We start from the raw sequence: 10,038 nt of genomic DNA on the forward strand, positions 1-10,038 counted from the left end.
AAGATAGAAAAGATAGATCCACGCCTTAGAATTCAGCCTCTTCGAGGGGGCAACCTCCTTTACATTACATAAATGAACAATTCTTGGATGATTCAAATGACAAAACCTCCTTTCTATATATAGGAGTCTAAGGAGTCACAATATAACCCAACCGACCTAACAATAATAATATAAAGCCACAAAAATAACAATAGAGGGATTCTATGGGGCACAGTAATAACAATATGGGGATAATAGGGGCACAACAATATTAATAAGGGGTAAAACTACAATAGTAATGGGGTAATCACTAGTATTATAGGGACCCAACATGCCCCTCTCCTTCAAAAAAGTGTTGTCCTCAACGCTTGAGTAGTTCTGGATGCTTCTGTATAAAATTCTCATCCTCCCATGTGGAATCTTCAGTGGATAAGTTCTTCCACTTGATAAGATACTCTGAAATTGATCGATTTCGTAGCTGTCGAGTTCTTGTTTCTGTGACTGCTTCCGGTTCCAATATAATTTTTCCTTCCTCGTCAAGTTCTGGCAATATTGTTTGAACTGGGAGCTTGTCGCCTATAACCTTCTTTAAACATGAAACATGGAAAACTGGGTGCAATCGAGAAGCTGCAGGAAGCTCCAATTTGTATGCCATAGTACCAATCTTTTGCAACACCTTGTATGGACCATAATACTTTGGTGATAATTTATTATCCTTCTTAGCTTGCTTGAGGGACATTTTCTTATATGGTTGTAGCCGTAGGAATACCCAATCACCTACATCAAAACTTCTTTCGCTGCGATGTTGATCTGCCTGTTGTTTCATTCTATTTTGTGCCAACACGAGGTTATCCTTTAAGAGTTGGAGGACTTGTTGTTGATGTTCGATGTGATGTTCCACTGCTTGAACCTTAGAATTTTCTCTTAAATATGATGTGATGGATGGTGGTTGATACCCATAAAGTGCCATAAATGGGGTCATTTTTGTTGCTGTATGGAAGGAAGTGTTATACCACCATTCAGCCAGAGGCAACCATTTGACCCATTGTGTCTGTTTATCAGATACAAAGCAACGAAGATATCCTTCCAAACATTTGTTTACTATCTCAGTTTTCCCATCAGATTGAGGATGATAAGATGAGCTATGAGCTAACTGAGTACCAAGACAAGAAAATAATTCTGTCCAAAAATTTCCAGTGAAAATGGGATCTCTGTCACTTACAATAATCTTTGGGTTTCCATGTAGCTTTTGAATTGTTTCCATAAATGCAGTAGAAACTGTACTGGCTTTAAATGGATGTGATAATGCACAAAAGTGTGCATACTTGGTAAGTCTGTCAACTACCACCATGATGACACTCTTTCCCTCAGACTTGGGTAAACCTGTGATAAAATCCATTGAAACCTCCTCCCAACGTTGGCTTGGAATGGATAAAGGTTGTAATAGACCTCGTGTCTTAATTGTTTCAACTTTATTTTGTTGGCAAACCAAACATTCCGCCACAAACTTTTGAATATCTGATTTAAGGCCATCCCAAAAAAATTCCTTCTTAACCCTGTGGTAAGTTTTTAAAAATCCTGAGTGCCCTCCTAAGGGAGAAGTGTGCAATTCCATAAGAATCTTTTGTTTTAGCTGGGAATTCTTACAGAGGTATAAGCGATCTTTGTACCATAACGAATCATTTTGCCAGCTAAATGTATCAAACATACTGGAATCTTGTTGTAACTTTCGAATAAGTGCCCACACTTCTTCGTCATTCTTCCATTCCTCCCTTGCTTCGTTTATCCAATCTGGTTGGATAATAGAAATGGTGCACAACAATGCTTCCACATCCTCATCCTTTCTTGAGAGTGCATCTGCCACCACATTTTGCTTCCCTTTTTTGTAGATGATTTCAAAGTCATAACCCAACATCTTTGTGACCCACTTTTGTTGCTCTTCAGAGGATAATCTTTGTTCTAAAAAGTATTTAAGGCTATCATGATCCGTTTTTACCTTGAAGTGTCTTCCCATTAGGTAGGGTCGCCATTTCTTAAGTGCATGGAGTATTGCCAACATTTCCTTCTCATAAATAGCTTTGTGTAAAAACTTTCCCTTGATTGGACGACTTTCAAAAGCAATGGGTCTTTCATCTTGCATTAAAACAGCACCAATTCCATTTCCTGAAGCATCACATTCCACAATAAAGGTTTTTGTGAAGTCCGGTGTAGCTAAGACTGGTGCTTGGCACATTGCCTCTTTAAGATGTTCGAAGGCCTTTGTTGCTTCTGGAGTCCATGAAAATGCATCTTTCTTCAATAATGTTGTTAGAGGTGCTGCTATTCTCCCATAATTCTTAACAAACTTGCGATAATACCCTGTCAACCCGAGAAATCCTCGCAGATGCTTTATGGATGTGGGGATTTTCCATTCCTTAATGGCTTTAATTTTGCTAGGGTCTACCTTAACTCCTTCATGAGATACAATATGACCCAGATATTCCACCTCTTGTACTCCAAAGAAACATTTGGATCTTTTTGCATATAATTGTTTCTCCTCCAATAGTTGTAGCACCCTGTCAACATGTTCAACATGATCCTTCCAAGACTTGCTGTAGATTAGTATATCATCAAAAAATACTAACACAAATTTTCTAAGGAATGGTTTGAAAAATGAATTCATCAAACCTTGAAATGTTGAAGGTGCATTGGTAAGGCCAAAAGGCATGACCAAAAATTCATAATGACCCTCATGAGTTCTAAATGCTGTTTTCGGAATGTCTTCAATCTTCATTCTGATTTGATGATATCCTGAACGAAGATCCAACTTGGTGAAGTAAATTGATCCATGCAATTCATCCAGTAATTCATCAATGACAGGAATGGGAAACTTATCTTTAATAGTGAGCTTGTTGAGCTCCCTATAATCCGGACACATGCGCCATGATCCATCCTTCTTGTGCACCAATACTACTGGAGCAGAGAAAGAACTTTGACTTGGTTGAATTATACCAGCCTCTAGCATTTCTGCAACCATACGTTCAATTTCACTCTTTTGGGCATAGGGATATCTGTACGGCCTGATGTTTGGAGGAACACTTCCTGGAATCAGATGAATAGCATGATCATGATCACGAATAGGTGGGAGACCTTTGGGAGTCTCAAATACCTTGGAATGATTGTCCAAGACTTTTTGGAGATCTGGAGAAATAGATGATTCCAATGTGGAAACATCTAGCGAACATAATTGTGCAATTACACCTCTTTGTTCCTTTTTTAGAAGCTTTGTCATACCGTTAGAGCTGATTATCTTTCCCGGTTTCCCTGCAATACCCCTTAATTCAACTTCCTTTCCTTCCACAGAAAATTTCATGAAAAGTTCTTGAAAATTAAAAGCTATTGTACCCAAGGATTGTAGCCATTGGACTCCTAGTACAACATCAACACCTCCCATTGGAATGGAAAGCATTGGGCTAGTCAATACATATTCTCCCATGGATAGCTTGATATTATGGCACTTTCCAGAGCAATTTATTGTTCCTCCATTTGCAACCATCACTTGACACTCTGGTGCTGGATATAAGAAGCAATTCAATTCTTTTGCTACCTTACAATGAATAAAATTGTGGGTACTTCCTGAATCAATCAACACTATTACCTTTTTCTTCTTGATTTGTCCTTCTATCTTGATGGTTTGAGGAGTGGTAATTCCCGCCAATGCATTACAAGATATGGTCGGATTCATTTCTTCTTTATCTAGGCTTTGTTCCTGGAGTATATCCTCTTCTTTTGACCTTTCTTGCTCCTTTTCTTCTTCCTCTTCACAATCTATGTAGAATAATTTCTTCTCAGCACACTTATGACCTTTAGTGTATTTGCTATCACAACTGTAACAAAGCCCTTTTGCTCTTTTTTCTTCCAATTGTTGTGGTGTCAACCTTATAGGTTGTGGAAGACTAGGGCAACAACACTTCCGTCTTTATAGTTGTGAGTGGTATGCTTCCTGGTTGCCATAATTTTGCTTTCCATTTTTCTTGCTAACCTGAATGCCTTCTCTAATGAATCAGGTTCCCAAAGGCGAACATCATGTTGGATATTATCCTTTAAAGACCCTATGAACACATCAATCCTATGCTCCTCTGGAATATCTTTTACCCTTATGTTCAATTTTTGGAACTCCTCAATGTGCTCCATTATTGAACCCTTTTGTTTGAGACTTATCAATTGGCTAAAAAAAGTGTTGCTTTTTGTATCCTCATAATGTGCTATCAATTCTTCCGTAAAAATTGCCCAAGTGATAAATTGTTTACGAGAGCAAAGCCATTGATACCATACAAACTGATTTGGTTCCAAATATAAAGTTGCCATACGTACCTTTTGTGTGTTTTGCACATTATTGAGATCGAAAAATTGCTCCATCTGTAATATCCATGTTGCGGGATCCTTGCCATCAAACTTCCTCATATCGATTTTTGGAATATGGTGGGTCTTTGATCCAACATTAGAGTCTATGGAATCATGATTAACATCATGAGTTTCCTTTACTACCCTTTCACCATTAGTTACCCTTTCTTGTAGCAACTTATTCATATTTATCTTCAATTCTTCCATGTCTGTCTTCAAATCTATCTTCAAATCATCCATCTTAGCTTCCATGTCATTCATCTTAGCTTCTACACCTTTCTTTAAACAATCCATCTTAGCTTCTACGCCTTTCTTTAAACCATCCATCTTAGATTCTGTTCCTTTTTGTGCAAGGGACAGTTGTTGCACTTGGTCTTGTAATTTTGATATATCATGTTGCATTTCTTCCTCTTCTTCATGAGTCATGCTAGAGCTTTCAGGTTCCTTACTAGGTGTTTGCATTTTCTTTCCTTGAGGCATCATTTATCGATAATAATGCTCTACTATGCCCTTTGAATTCCTTCAAAATAAATTTTCAAACCAAGCTTAAGCAAAAATTTAAGAAAATCTACACACCTCTTTTCACTTTGTAGGAGCTCGATATTGCCTCTGATGTATCTCTGTACTTTCCAATCATCTAGATCTGAATTCATGGCTTGCAGTAGCCCTCTGTGTCCTCTTTCCAATGCCACAAGTCTGACCCAAATTGGATTCTCCAAGGAAGAGTTATGCGAAATCTCCCACAGTGACTTGATTATAGACTAGTTCAGTAGAGCGAACTTGTACGACTTGCCACGAGTCACTGTTTCGACCTTTGGATCTGAAAAATGCATACAAAAAACTACAGTCCGTCCTCTTTCTGTACCTTCTTACAAAATTTCAATCCGATCCCCAGAGAGAAAGTTATGATGCTTTTCCCTAGGTCACCTGTTTGGAATGTAATTCAAGTGTCTACAAAAAATACCAACTTCCTCAGATCACATCTCCGCAAATATAGCGTGAACAGCTCTGAAATTCGGACCTGAGGTTCAGCGCGATTTCTTCTCAAATGGGTTTTTTTTGCAACTTCTGAAATGTCGCAGAAAAAAGTTATAGTGAAAATGCCACGATGGCCTGTTTGGAGCAGCGAAACCCTAGAATCCAAAGCTCTGATACCAAATGTTATGAAACTAGCTCAACAAAAAGATAGAAAAGGTAGATCCACACCTTAGAATTCAGCCTCTTCGAGGGGGCAACCTCCTTTAAATTACATAGATGAACAATTCTTGGATGATTCAAATGACAAAACCTCCTTTCTATATATAGGAGTCTAAAGAGTCACAATATAACCCAGCCGACCTAACAATAATAATATAAAGCCACAAAAATAACAACAGAGGGATTCTATGGGGCACAATAATAACAATATGGGGATAATAGGGGCACAACAATATTAATAAGGGGTACAACTAAAATAGTAATGGGGTAATCACTAGTATTATAGGGACCCAAAAACCTGGGTCATGACAAAAGTGCATTTCTCCAAATTGGCACATAGCTTGTGTTTCCGCAGTGTTTGGAGAACCTATCGGATGTGGTGGAGGTGCTCTTCCCAACTCTGGCTGAAGATCAGAATGTCATCCAAGTATACCACTATAAATGAGTTGTTGAATGGCCGCAAGATGTCATCCATTAGCCTCATGAAGGTTGCAGGAGCATTCGTCAATCTGAAAGGCATAACCAACCATTCGAAAAGGCCCTCCTTGGCTTTGAAGGCAATCTTCCACACATCAGAGGGTTCGATTGGTACCTAGCGATATCCTGACTTCAGATTGATCTTGCTGAAATATATTTCCCCCTTTAGTTGGTCCAGGAGGTCATCAATCCGCGGGATCGGGTACCTATTATGGACAGTGATCTTGTTCCACACCCGCTAGTCAATAGAGAGTCTCCAAGTCCCATCCTTCTTCTATACCAACACGATCGGGCTCCCACAAGGCGATGAACTCGGGTGGACGTGACCTTTCTACAACAACTCCTGAATTTGCCTCTTGATTTCATCATTCTCCAAAACGGAGCGTCGATAAATTGGTCCATTGGGTAGCGACGCACCTGGGGTCAGATCGATGGTGTGCTTGACCTGAAAGTGCAGAGGAACCCCTGCGGGGGAGGTGAAGATGTCCTCGTACTCCTCCACAACCTTGTCCACCTATAGTTGTCGTGCGGAGGGGCCCTGTTTGGAGGTCGTGGCCATCGTATTCTTCTTTCCTTGAGGGCATATCATCAGGAAAACAAATTTCCCGGTTTTGGAAATGAGCTTACTACATTGTTTTGCAGTAATCAAAGAGATGGCAGTAGGCGGTGCTACCTCTGGTATCTTGTAAAACTTATTTCCCAATGTAATAATAAGAGAACAGGGCCTTGATTCATACACAACATGTCGCTTCCACAAGTATGGTTATCCTAATAATACATCACAAAATTCAAGGGGAGCAATGTCACACAATACCTCATCCGTAAAGGGCTTGAGGTTGTATGTGTTATCACTCAGGTTGTCCTTCTGGTCAACTCAAAAGGATACGGCCGAGGTAACCACAAACCAATCTTTGGACTGCAGGTTCTAGCCCACCTGCAATCGGAGAGGGCTCTCTCTTTCTGATTTAGCTTTGTTGGTATGGTTTTAGGCTAGTTATTGAACTCAAGGGGTTTTGTTTTGATTTTGGTGGGAAGGATGATGCTTTCAAGTAAAGAGGCAGGGATAGCATGAAAGTTTTAGAACCATTGGGCGTGGAGTCAAGGAGTAGGACTGCTGGTGTGTTTTCTTGGTCACAAGAGGGAATTATGGAGCAAGACAGCTGCCTATGAAACAATCATTTAAGGTAAAAGAGATGGATTAAAGGCTAAGGAATGAGGGGAAATTAAGAATCTCTCATTCAGGTTAGCAGAAAGAGGATAAATGAGCCTTATCTAGGAGCAAGTAAGAATTCCTAGATAACAGTCATTTATATGTGAAATAGATCAAACATGAGCCATAACAGAATTCATATTTATGCCTAAATCAGGAGGAAAACATTAAGAAGCCACAAAAACTGAGCATAGAGTGCAGTTAAGCAAATTCTAAACCAATCCTTTGTTCAGTGACTTGAGCATATGTGAAATTGAAATAACAGAGGTAAGGAACACTTATTGATTCATACTGCAGCACAAGAATTCCACATTCACTTCTTCAAACCATTAGACACAAAGCAGACAGTTTGTCCTCCAAAGCTTTTCAGCAATCTTTGATTAAGTAAAACATCTCAGATACAGTGCGTGTCTCTAATGAAGATTATCAACCAACCAACCCCCTTAACAATGCAGAGGGTCGTATAAATAGGGAAAATTATCTAGAATTTATCTATTACAGCTGACCTAAACAGGTCTAAAAGAAAATGATTACTTTAACCTAATCTTATCCAGAAATAAATGCATGAAAATATCTTTGAGCTGCGCTGAGGGCAGTTGTATCAAATTGAGTTAATGTCTGTCCTGGGTGGCTTGGTGCAGTTTTTCTGTAATAACTGTGATTTGTCTTTTACCTCCACCTCTAACTTGGTTCTGCTGCTATTTGGTGGCATTAATGTGCACTAATCCCGACCAGATAAGTTTTAAATCGCCTTAATTGCTTTGCCGACTTCGATGAAGGTTTTTAATTTTCACCTGCTTTGATGTTGCTGAACTGATACTCTTTGTCGCTTCCTGATACTCTTTGGCATTGAACCTGACCTCTTTAATGTCTTCTAAGTGCTTTAGACTGTCCCATCGACCTTTATGGTAGCTGTTCGGCCCTCTGTTGGTTCAAAAACTGCGTTCGCCCCTTTCTGAACGCTTCGCGAAGAAAAACTGGTCATTTTACGCCTTTCGGGCATGCTGGAGGCCGAGTTACGAAGGGGCTTTCCATTATGGCCTAATCGTGCATGAAAAACTGCCTCAGATTTTGATTCTGGGCTTCCTAGGCTGCGATTTGCGCCTTTTGCACTTTTTGACGGTGACGTCAGCATGCGGGTCCCAGTACGACGGTGACGTGGCAGGGTGACGTCAGCGGGGTGACGTCAGCAGTACGGAAGGGTGACGTGGCAGTATGGCGGGGGAGGTGACGTGGCAGCATGGTGGTAGCTACGTGGCAAGGACACAGTGGCAGGAGGCCGATGCGGGATGGTGACATCAGCATGACGTGGCGCTGACGTAGGAGGGGGGGAAAACGGTTTCCGGTTTCGGGCGCACCGCCTAAGAGCAAGAGTGGTTTTGGAGGAGGGGGCTCCGCCACAGCCGAGGAGGTGACGCGTGGCGGGAGTACGACGGCAAAACCGCCGATCTCCTGGGTGCTAACCATCGGCAGATCGGAGCAGGAGAAAACCCACCCACCGTTGATCTGGAGCGCTGGTGATTGGACGGTCGGCGGCATAGGTAAGGTGGCGGAGGGTTAATGCCGGGGGCCCGCGCGAATATTCGAATCTTAATACAGCGCCGCGGGGGTTCAAAACCTTGGGTTTGCGGAGTTTGGGGGTTTTTAACAGGTTTTTAAGGCATCAAAAGGGGTCCAAAAGCCCAGAAAGGTGGATTTGTGCAGTTTGAGAAGGGTTTTAAGGCAAAACGAGGGGTTGATGCCTTGGGAGGGTGAAAACAAGTCAAATAAGATGGTTTGAGGGTGGAAATGAGGGCTCTTGCTGAGTTTCAGATAAACTTAGCAATTCCCAATGAACTTATGGTTATGTTTCAACCAGGGGGAGGGATAAGTATATAGGGGAGCTATTAGCATAGTTTTAGTAGGGGAAGGGGAAACAGATAGGGAGCTAGATAATAGGGTTAGGATTTAATATGGAAATGACAAGAAAGCGCTAAGTATGTGAATCTTAGGCTATTAGGGGGGATAGAACTTGTAGAAGAGATACCAGCAGTCCTAAGTAAAGCAGATCTCTACTTAGGCAAATGTTTTATGAAATATGATGAAACTAAGAGGTTCAAGCAGATCTTGACCTCTTTGGGGAAGTCAATGAGTGATTTGGGGATAAGGAAAAAAGGGGAAGTTAGAAATGTCCAGTTTGAGCTCCTCCATATGAAAAAATGCATCATAACTGTGATCTGAAAAGATATACACTTTGAAACACAAAATTGATCATAAATCATCATTCTGCAACCTCAAGACAACCTACCCAGCCTACCTTCCTAACATTTTTTCTTCTTTTTGGGTGGGTGCACTTAGACTTGCAGACCCAGCTTTACAATTTTTCTTTTGACTGCCCTCCTATCTAAATCAAACCTTATTCCTGCCAAGGGCCCAGATTAAGCAGTTGGGCTCCTTTGATTCTCTACCTATCTACAAATCTGCCAAGATTAAGCTGTTTGGACAGATAATGATTCTCTATATTCTAAAACAAGAAATTGAAACCTAGGGAGGCCAAGATTAAGCTGTTTGGCCTTCCCTTAACTGAAAAACTCTTCAAAAATGGAATGACTCATCAAAATTGGAATACAACAGTGGCACTTAGACTAGCACACTTTCATGGCATCTTCTTTGGCCTCTTTTGGAAATATGGAACCTAGCAGCATGAAAGATGACATATTTGGCATGTAAAAATGTCAATCATGAAATATGAACACCTGTTGCAACAAGAGGCTAACAGTGGCTCCACTTGGGGATGGATTTTCCTTGTGAAA

This window comes from Pinus tabuliformis, chromosome 8 (genome assembly GCF_031772625.1).
Source record: "Pinus tabuliformis cultivar Carrire ecotype Pingquan chromosome 8, CPIR1, whole genome shotgun sequence".
In the NCBI taxonomy this organism is placed as follows: Eukaryota; Viridiplantae; Streptophyta; class Pinopsida; order Pinales; family Pinaceae; genus Pinus; species Pinus tabuliformis.